This window comes from Camelus dromedarius, unplaced genomic scaffold (assembly GCF_036321535.1).
Source record: "Camelus dromedarius isolate mCamDro1 unplaced genomic scaffold, mCamDro1.pat HAP1_SCAFFOLD_28, whole genome shotgun sequence".
Taxonomy (NCBI): Eukaryota; Metazoa; Chordata; class Mammalia; order Artiodactyla; family Camelidae; genus Camelus; species Camelus dromedarius.
This window is the reverse complement of record NW_026989775.1, coordinates 648,928-660,061: the sequence shown is the minus strand read 5'-3', so window position 1 is coordinate 660,061 and position 11,134 is coordinate 648,928.

Genomic DNA, 11,134 nt, shown 5'->3' with positions numbered 1-11,134 from the left:
TGGAAAATCAAGTTGCAGCAAGGGCTTGCCCATAGAGATTTAAGTCACATAGTTCCCCTCAAGCAGAAACTCTATGTTCCAACAATTTATTTGATGGAGTGCTTCCACAGACATTCAGATCTGAGAATGGAACAAGGAGAGAGGTTTTGCTGCATCGAGCATCAAGGCTGGGGAACTTCTAGAAACACTGTCTTTGATATACCAGCATGTTTCCTAGAGTCGTTTTGCAAGGAAAGGCAGTTTCCACTGGAAAAGAGAGTTGGAATGAGGGCCTCCCCCTAGATATGTAAGTCACATAGTTCCCCTAAAGCAGAAACTCAGTGTTCCCGACAAGTTAGTGAAGACGGCTTCCACTTACATTCAAATCTGAGACCCGAACAAGGAGACAGGCATTACTGCATCTAGCATCATGTGGTGGGGAACATATAGAAACACTGACTGTGATTTCTCACCATGTTTCCTGGAGCCGGTTTGCAAGAAAAAGTAATTTCCAATGGAAAGCCAGTTGGAACAAGTCTCTCCCAATCAATATGGTAGTAGTGTCAAGCAGAAACTTTGTGTTCTCAACAAGGAAGGTCAAGGACGGCTTCCTCACACATTAAGATCTGAGAATGGAACAATGAGAGAGGCGTTGCTGCATCTAGCATCGAGGGCTGCGGGACATGTAGAAACACTGACTCTGATATATCAGCATGTTTCTTAGAGCCAGTTTACAAGGAAAGGTAGTTTGGACTGAAAATCGATTTCCAGTGATGGCTTCCCCATAGATATTTAAGTCACATATTTTCCCTCAAGCAGAAACTTTTGTTCCCTACAAGGTAGCTGAAGGAAGGCTTCCTCACACACTCTAACCTGAGAATGGAACAAGGAGAGAGGTGTTTCTGCATTTAACATCAAGGGCTGGAGGACAGCAAGAAACACTGACTTTGACTCTCAGCATGTATCCTGGATCTGGATTGCAAGGAAAGTATTTGGCGCTGGAAAACCAGGTAGGAGTGAGTCCCTTTGAATAGCTATGTAAGTCACATAGTTTCCTGCAAACTGAAAATCTGTGTTCCCAACAAGGAAGGTGAAGGAAGGCTTCCAACACATTCAGATCTGAGAATGGAACAAGGCGAGAGGTGTTGCTGCATCTATATCAAGGATTGGGGGACATCTAGAAACATTGACTCAGATATATCAGCATGCTTCCTAGATCCCCTTTGCAAGGAAAGGCCACTTGCATGGGAAAGCTGAGTATGAGCGAGTGCCTACCAAGAGATATGTAAGTCGCATAGTTCCCCTTAAGCAGAAACTCTGTGTTCTCAACAAGGTAAATGAAGGATGGCTTCCATACACATTCAGATCTGAGAATGGAACAAGGAGAGAGGAATTGCTGCATCAAGCATCAAGGGCTGTGGGACATGTAGGAAGAATGACTGTCATTTCTCAGCATGTTTCCTAGTGCCAGTTTACAAGGAAAGACAGTTTTCACTGGAAAACCGAGTTGGAGCGAGTGCCTCCCCATATATATGTAAATAGTGCAGTTCACCTCAAGCAGAATGTCTATGTTCCCAACAAGGTAGGTGAAGGGCTGCTTCCATACACATTCAGATTTGAGAATGGAACAAGGACAGAGGCGTTGTTGCATCCAGCATTAAGGGCTGGGGGACACCAAGTAAGAATGACTGTGATCTCTCAAAATTTTTCCTAGAACATGTTGGCAACATAAGGCAGTTTGCAATGGAAAGCCGAGTTGGAGTGAAAGCCTCCCAATAGATATGTAATTAGCATGTTTCCTCTCAAACAGTATGTCTGTGTTCCCAACAAGCTAGTTGAAGGACAGCTGCAACACACATTCATATCTGAGAATGGAACAGGGAGAGTGGCATTGCTGCATCTAGAATTAAGGGCTGGGGGACATCTAGAAACACTGACTGTGATCTCTCAGCATGTTTCATAGAGCTGGTTTGCAAGAAAAGGCAGTTTCTGCTGTAAAAGCAGTTAGAGCTTGTATCTCCCAATACACATGGAAGTAGTGTACTTCCCCGCAAACAGAAACTCTGTGTTCCCAACAAGGAAGGTCAAGGATGGCTTCCTCACACATTCAGATCTGAGAATGGAACAAGGATAGAGGCGTTGCTGCATCTAGCATCAGGGGCTGGGTACATCTCACAACACTTACTTTGATTTCTCCACATGTTACCAAGAGCCAGTTTGCAAGGAAATGCATTTTGCATTAGAAAACCGAGTTGGAGAGAGTGCCTCCCAATAGATATGGAAGTAGTGTTATATCCCTGAAGGAGAAACTGTGTTCCCAACAAGTATTTGAAGAAAGGCTTCCACACACATTCAGATCTGAGAATGGAAGAAGTAGAGAGGCTTTGCTGCATCTATATGCATCTGTAAGCTAGATGAAACAATGCCTCTCCACATGCTTCATTTTAGAATCTGCATGTTTGTGGAAGCCATTCTTCTCTTAGCTTGTTGGCAACATGGAGATTCCGGTTATGAAAACTATGCTACTTATATATCTATAGGCATGCACTGACCAATCTCAGTTTTACAGCCAAAGTGCCTTTCCCTTATAACATGTTCTAGAAAACATACTGAAAATTCATTGTAAGTGATTCTACATGTACCCATGCTGTTTATGCTAGATGATTCAATGGCTCTCCCCATGCTCCATTCTGGGATGTGTATGAATGTGGAAGACCTCCTTCACCTAGCTTGTTGGGAACACAGAGTTTCTGTGTTAGGAGAACTAAGCTAAATTCCTATCAATGATGAGGCACTGACACCAAGTCTGTTTTCCAGGATAAAACTCCTTTCTTGGAAATCGGGCCTAGGAAACATGCGGAGAAATCAGAGTAATTGTTTCTAGAAATACTCGTGCCCTGTATGCTAGATGTAAGAACGCATTTCCACATGCTCCGTAATGGGACCCAAATGTGTTTGGAAGCCATAGTTCACCTAGCTTTTTGAGAACAAAGATTTTCTGTGTTACAGGAAAAATGCCACCTAAATATCTATGGGGAAGCACTTGCTCGATCCAAGTTTTCCAGGGCAAACTGCCTGTCCTTTAAGAAAGGCACTAGGAAACATGCGGAGAAATCAGTGTATATGTTTCTAGATATACCCAAGAAATGTATGCTTAATGAGTGAATGCCTCTCTGCATGTTTCTTTCTGCAATCCGAATGTGTGTAGAAGCCATTCTTTACCTGTCTTGTAGGGAACAGAGTTTCTGTGTTAGGGGACTGAACTACTTACATATATATATAGGGAGGCACTCACTCTAACTCAGTATTCCTGCACAAACTGCCTTAAACTTGAAAACGGCTCTAGGAAACATGCTGAGAAATCAGAGTATGTGTTTTAGAGATAACCATTTCCTGTAGGTTAGATTAATGAACGCCTGTCCACATGCTCCATTCTGGGATCTGAAAGTGTGTGGACACCATCTTTCACCTAGCTTGTTGGGAACACAGAGTTACTGGGCTAGGACATCTATGCTACCTACACACCTATGGGCATGCACTCACTCCAGCTTGGTTTTCCAATGAAAATTGCCTTTCCCTTGAAACTGGCTCCAGGAAACATGCTGAGAAATCAGAGTAAGGGTTTCTGGATGTGCCCATGCCCTGTATGCTAGATGTAAGAACTCATCTCCACATGCTCCACTGTGGGATCTGAATGTGTGTGGATGCTGTCCTCCAACTAGATTGTTGGTAACACAGAGTTTCTGGGCTAGGGGATCTACACTACTTGCATACCTATGGGTATTCACTCGCCCCAACTTGGTGTTCCAGCACAAAATGCTTTTCCCTTTAAATTGACACTAGGGAACATGCTGAGAAGTCATAGTAAGTGTTTCTAGATGTACACATTCCCTTTACACTGGATGAATGAACACCTCTCCACATGCTCCATTATGGTATCCGAGTAGTTGAAGAAGCCATCCTTCACCTAGCTTGTTGGGAAAACATAGATTCTGGGTTAGGGGAACTACGCTACTTACATACCATTGTGTAGGCACCACCCAACTCTTTTTCCCAGCGCAAACTGACTTTCTTTTAAACCAGCACAAGGAAACATGCTGAGATTTCAAGGTAATTGTTCCTACTTGTACCCATGCCCTGTATCCTAGATGAATGAAGGTCTCTCCACATGCTCTCTTCTGCGATCTGAATGTGTGTGGAAGCCATCCTTCACCTAACTTGTTGGTAACACAGAGTTTCTGTGTTAGGGGTACTACACTACTTACATACCTATAGGGAGGCAGTTGCTTCAACTCGGTTTTCCAGCACAAAGTGTCTTTCCCTTCGAACCGGCTCTAGGACAGATGCATAGAAATCAGAGTAAGTGTTTCTATATATAACCATGCCATGTATGCTATTTGAATGAATGCCTCCCCACATCCTCTATTCTTAGATTGCAATATGTTTGGAAACAATCCTTCACCTAACTTGTTGGGAACACAGAGTTTCTTTGTTAGGGTAACAACGCCACTTACATATCTGTGGGCAGGAACTCGTTCGAACTCAATTTTCCAGGGCAAACGGCCTTTACTTTGACATCAGCCCTAAGAAGCATCTTGAGTTATCAGAGTATGTTTTTCTAGATATAACAATTAAATATATGATAGATGAATGAACGCCTCTCTACATGCTCCATTCTGGGATCTGAATATGTGTGGCAGCTGTTCTTCATCTAATTTATTGAGAACTCTAAGTTCCTGTGTTAGGGGATCTACTCTGCTTACATATCAATGGGGAGAAAATTACTCCAACTCGCTTTTCCAGGGCAAACTTCCTTTCCTTTGAAACCGGCTCTTGGAAACATGCTGAGAAATCAATGTTTCTAGATGTACCCATGCCCTGTATACTAGATGAATGAACGCTTTTCCACATGCTCCATTTTGGGATCCGAATGTGTGTGGAAGCTGTCCTTCACCTAGCTTGTTATGAACATATACATTCTGTGTTATGGGAACTAGGCTACTTATATACCTATGGGCATGCACTTGATCCAACCAGGTTTTCCAATGCAAACAGCCTTTCCCTTGAAACCTGTTTTAGAAAACATGATGAACGGTCAGAGTAAGTGTTCCTACATGTCCCCATGACCTGTAGGCTAGATGAATGAATTGATCTTGCCGTGCTCCATTCAGGGATCTTTATGGCTGTGGAAGACTTCCTTCACTGAGCTTGTTGGGAACACAGAATTTCTGTGTTTTGAGAACTCAGCTATATTCATACATATGGGGAGGCACTGGCTCCACATCAGTTTTCCAGTGCAAAATGCCTTTCCTTTGAAATCGGGTTTAGGAATCATGCTGGTAAATCAGAGTGTTTCTAGATATATTCATACTTTGAATGCTACATAAATGAATGCCTTTCCACATGCTCCATTCTGGGATCTGAACGTGTGTGGAAGCCATCCTTCAACTAGCTTGTTTGCAATACAGAGTTTCTATCTTAGGGGAACTCCACTACTTACATACCTATGGAGAGGCACACCCTCCACTCAGTTTTCCATCACAAACTGCCTTTCCCTTGAAAACGGCTCTATGAAGGATGCTGAGAAATGAGAGTAAGTGTTTCTAGATATACCCATGTGATGTATGCTAGTTGAATAAACGCCTCCCCACATACTTCATTCTTAGATCCCTATATATTTGGAAGTCATCCTTCACCTTGCTTGTTGGGAACACAGAGTTTCTGGCTTAGGGAATCTATGCTACTTACATATCTATGGGAAGCACTCACTCCAACTCGGTTTTCCAGTGCAAACTATCTTTCCCTTGAAACTGGCTCTAAGAAACATGCTGAGAAATCAGAGTAAGTGTTTCTAGATGTACTCATACCCTGTATGCTAGATGAATGAATGCCTTTCCACATGCTCCATTCTAGGATTCAAAAGTGTGTGGTAGTAGTTCTTTACCTAGATTGTTGGTAACATATAGTTTATTGGTTAGGATATCTACACTACTTATATTAGTATGGAAAGGCACTCGCTCCACTCAGTTTTCCATTGCAAACCACCTTTCCCTTGAAAACGGCTCTATGAAATATGCTGAGAAATGAGAGTAAGTGTTTCTAGATATATCCATGTGATGTATGCTAGTTGAATGAATGCCTCCCCACATATTCCATTCTTAGATCCCTATGTATTTGGAAGCTGTCCTTCACCTAGCTTGTTGGTAACACAGAGATTCTGTATTAGGGGAACTGTGCTACTTACATACCTATGTGGAGGCACCCGCTACAACTCAGTTTTCCAGTGCAAACTGCATTTCCCCTGAACCCAGCTCTAGGGAACATGCTGAGTGTTTCTAGATGTACCCATGCCCTGTATGCTAGATGAATGAACGCCTCTCCACATACTACATTCTGGGATCAGAATGTGTGTGGAAGCCATCCTTCACCTAGATTGCTGGGATCACAGTTTCTGTTCTAGTGGATGTAATCTACCTACATATCTATGGGAAGGAACTGGCTCCAACTGTGTTTTCCAGCACAAAATACATTTTGCTTGAAACTGGCTGTATGAAACTTGCAGAGATACCAGAGTAAGTTTTTCTAGACATATTCATGCCCTGTATGTTAGATGAAGGAGTGTCTCTCCACATACTCCACTCTGGGATCCGAATGTACGTGGAAGCCATCCTTCACCTAGCTTGTTGGGGACATGGAGTTTCTGTCTTAGGGGAATTACACTACTTATATATTTATGGGTAGGCACACGCTGCAACTCGTTTTTTCAGCGCAAACTGTCTTTCCATTAATACCGGCTTTAGGATAAACGCTGAGAATTCAGAGAGTGTTTCTACATGGACTCATGCCCTGTATGCTGGATGAATGAAGGCATCTCCACATGGTTCATTTTGGGATCTGAATGTTTGTGGAAGACGTCCTTCATCTGGATTGTTGGGAACACAGATTTCTGTGTTCAGGGATTTACACTTCTTACAAATCTATATGAAGGCACATACTCCAACTCGGTTTTCCTGTGCAAATTGCCTTTCCCTTGAAAACGGCTCTAGGAAAGATGCTGAGAAATCAGATAAGTGTTTCTAGATATACCCATGCCATGTATGCTAGTTGAATTAACTCATACCCACATACTCCAATGTTATTTCCCAACATATTTTGAAGCAATCCTTCAACTAGCCTGTTGGGAACCCAGAGTTTCTGGGTAAGGTGAGCAACGCCATTTACATATATGTGGGCAGGCACTGGACCGAAGTCAGTTTTCCAGCACAAATGGACATTCCTTTGATATTGGCTCTATGAAACATATTGAGAAATCAGAGTATGTGTTTCTAGATATAACCATTACCTGTACGATAGATGAATGAACGCATCTCCACATGCTCCACTCTGGAATCTGAATGTGTGTGAATGCCATCTATGACTTGCTTGTTGGGAACACTGAGTTTCTGCGTTAGGGGAACTACACTACTTACATACCTGTGTGGAGTCACTCATTCCTTCTCTGTTTTCCGCACAAACTGCCTTTCCCTTGGAAATGTCACTAGGCAACATGCTGAGAAATCATAGTAAGTGTTTCTAGTTATACCTATGCCCTGTATGCTAGACAAATGAACACCTCTTCACATGATACATTCTAGGATCCGAATGTGTTTGGAAGCCATCCTTCACCTAGCTTGTTGGGAACACAGACTGTCTGTGGTTGGGGAAAAACTCTACTTACATACCTATGAGTATGCACTCTCTCCAACTCGGTTTTCCAGCACAAATTGCCTTTCTCTTGAAACCTGCTCCAGGAAACATGCTGAGCAATCAGGATAAGGGTTTCTAGATGTACACCTGCCCCTTGTGCTAGATGAATGAACGCTTCTTCACATGTTCCATTTTGAGTTTCTAATCTGTGTGGAAGCAGTCCTTCACCTACCTTGTTGTTAACATGGAGTTTCTGGGATAGGGGCACTGGCCAAACTGTATATATAAGGGAAGGTTCTCGATCCAACTCGACTTACCAGCACAAACTGCCTTTATATTGAAACCGGCTCAAGGAACCATTCCGAGAAGCAGGGTATGTATTTCAAGATATATCTTTCCATTTTGAGCTACGTTAGAGAATGCTTCTCGTCATGTTCCATTCTGGGATCCGAATGTGTCCGTAAGCCAATCTTCACAAACCTTGTTGTGAACACAGAGTTACTGGGTTAGAGTCACTGGCCTACCTATATATTTTAGGGGAGAGCCTCACTCCAAGTCATTTATTAGCACAAACTGCCTTTACCTTGAAACTGACTATAGGAAACATGCTGAGAATTCAGGGTAATTGTTTCTAGATGTACACTTGCTCTCTGTGCTAGATAAATGAATGTTTCTCCACATTTTCCATTCTGACATTCGAATGTGTGTGCAAGCCCTCCTCACATACCTTGTTCAGAACACGGAGTTTCTGTATTAAGGGCACTAGGCTACTTATATATATGAGGAGGCACTCACTCCAACTCAATTTTCCAGCGCAAACAACCTCTACCTTGAAACTGGCTTGATGAAACATGCTGAGAAATCAGGCAAAGTATTTCCACGTGTAACCTTGCCCACTCTACTACAATGAAAGAATGCTTCTGTGATCCTAATGTGTGCAGAAACCGTGATTCACATACCTTGATCCAAACACAGAGTTTCTGGTTTATGGGCACTGGCTTCCCTATATATATTAGGGGAGGCACATACTCCAACTCAGTTTTCCAGTGCAAACTGCCTTTACCTTGAAACCTACTCTAGGCAACATGCTTAGAAGTGAGGGTAAATGTTTCCAGATGTACACTTGCCCTTTGTGCTAGATGAATGAATGCTTTTCCACATGTTCCATTCTGGGAACTGAATGTGTGTGGAAGCTGTCCTTTACCTTGCTTGTTGGGAACACAGAGGTTCTCGGTTAGGGGCACTGGCCAACCTATGTATATTGTGGGAGGTACTTATTCCAACTCAGTTTTCCATTGCAAACTGCCTGTACCTTGAAACTGACTGTAGAAAGCATGCTGAGAAATCAGGGTAACTCTTTCTAGATGTACCATTTCCCTTTGTGCTAGATGAATGAACGATTCACCTAAAGTTCCATTTTGGGATCCAAATGTGTGTGGAAGTCATTCTTCACCTGTGTTGTTTGTAGCTCACAGTTTTTCGGTTAGTGACACTGGCCTACCTATATATGTAAGGGGAGACAATCGCTCCAACTTGGTTTTCCAGTGCAAAAGCCTTTACCTTGAAACCTGCTCTAGGAAATATGCTGAGAAATCATGGTTAGTATTTTCAGAAGTACTCTTGCCCTTTGTGCTAGCTCAATGAATGCTTATCCACTTGTCACATTCTGGGATCCAAATGTATGTGTAAGCCACCCTTCACCTACCTTGTTGGGAAAAAAGGGTTTCTGGGTTAGGAGTAATGGTCTACCTGTAATAAAAGTGGAGTGAATCACTCCAACTCGGTTTTCCAGCACAAACTGTGTTTACCTTGAAACCATCCCTAGAAATCATGCTGAAAAATCAGGGTAGGTGTTTCTAGAGGTAATCTTGCACATTCTGCTTGATGAATGAACACTTTTGCACATCTTTAGTTCTGGGATCAGACTGTGTTTGGAAACAGCCTTTCACCTACTTTATTCTGAATGCAGTGTTTTTCGGTTAGTTGCATTGGCCTACCTATTTATAGAAGGGGAGGCACTCACTCTAACTTGGTTTTCCAGAGCAAACTGCCTTTACCTTGAAACCCACTCTAGGAAGCATGCTGAGAAGTCAAGGTACTTGTTTCTAGATGTACATTTGCCCTTTGTGCTAGCTGAAAGAAAGCTTCTCCACATGTTCCATCCTAGCATCCGAATGTGTGTGTGTAAGGCAAACTTCACCTACCTTGTTCAGAACACAGAGTTTCTGGTTTAGAGGCACTGGTCTAAATCTGTATGTAAAAAGGGGAGTGACTCTCTCCAACTTAGTTTTCCAGCAAAATTGTGTTTACTTTGAAACCCTCTCTAGGAACCATGTTGAGAATTCAGGGTGTTTCTAGATATGTCCACGCCCTTTCTGCTGCAAGAATGAACGCTTCTCCACTTGTTCCATTCTGGGATCTGAAAGTGTGTAGAAGCAGTCTTTCACCTACACTTTTGTGAAAATAGTTTCTGGGTTAGTGGAACTAGCCAAACTTTATATATAAGTGAAGAACACACTCCAACTCGGTATTCCAGCACAAACTGCCTTTACCTTGAAACCAGCTCAAGGAACATGATGAGAAAGGGTAAGTGTTTCTAGATGTAATCTTGCCTTTTGTGCTCGGTGAATGAATGCTTCCCTACATGATTCATTCTGGTATCCAAATGTGTGTCGAATCCTTCATTCACATACCTTGTTCTGAGCACAGAATTTCTCGGTTAGTGGCACTGGCCTGCCTATATATAAAAGGGGAGTCACTTGCTCCAACTCGGCTTTACAGAGCAAACTGGCTTTACTTTGAAACCAGCTTCAGGAAACATGCTGAGAAATGAGGGTAATTGCTTCTAGATGTACCCTTTTCTTTTGTGCTACGTGAATGAACGCTTCTTCACATGTAACATTCTGAGATTCATCTGTGTGTGGAAGCCTTCCTTCAGCTACATTTTTATGAACACAAAGTTTCTCGGTTAGTGGCACTGGCCCACCTGTACATATAAGGGAGGCACTCTCTCCAACTGTTATCCAAAGCAAACAGCCTTTACTTTGAAATCGGCTGGAGGAAACATGCAGAGAACCCAGGGTATGTGTTTCTAGATGAACCTTTGTCCTTTGTGCTAGATAAATGAACACATCTCAACATGTTGCATTCCGACATCCCAATGTGTGTGGATGCTGTCATGTAACTACCATGTTGGGAAAACAGAGTTTCTGGGTTAGGGGGTCTGTCCTACCTTTATATATAATGGGAGGCACATGCTCCAACTTAGTTTTCCAGAGCAATCTGCCTTTACCTTGAAACGGCTTGAGGAAACATGATGAGAATTCAGGGTAAGTGTTTGTAGATGTACCCTTGTCCTTTGTGCTAGATGAATGAACGTTTCCAAGTGTTCCATTCTGGTATCCAAATGTGTGTGGAAGCCATCATTCAACAACCTTGTTGGGAACACAGAGTTTCTGGGTTAGGGGCA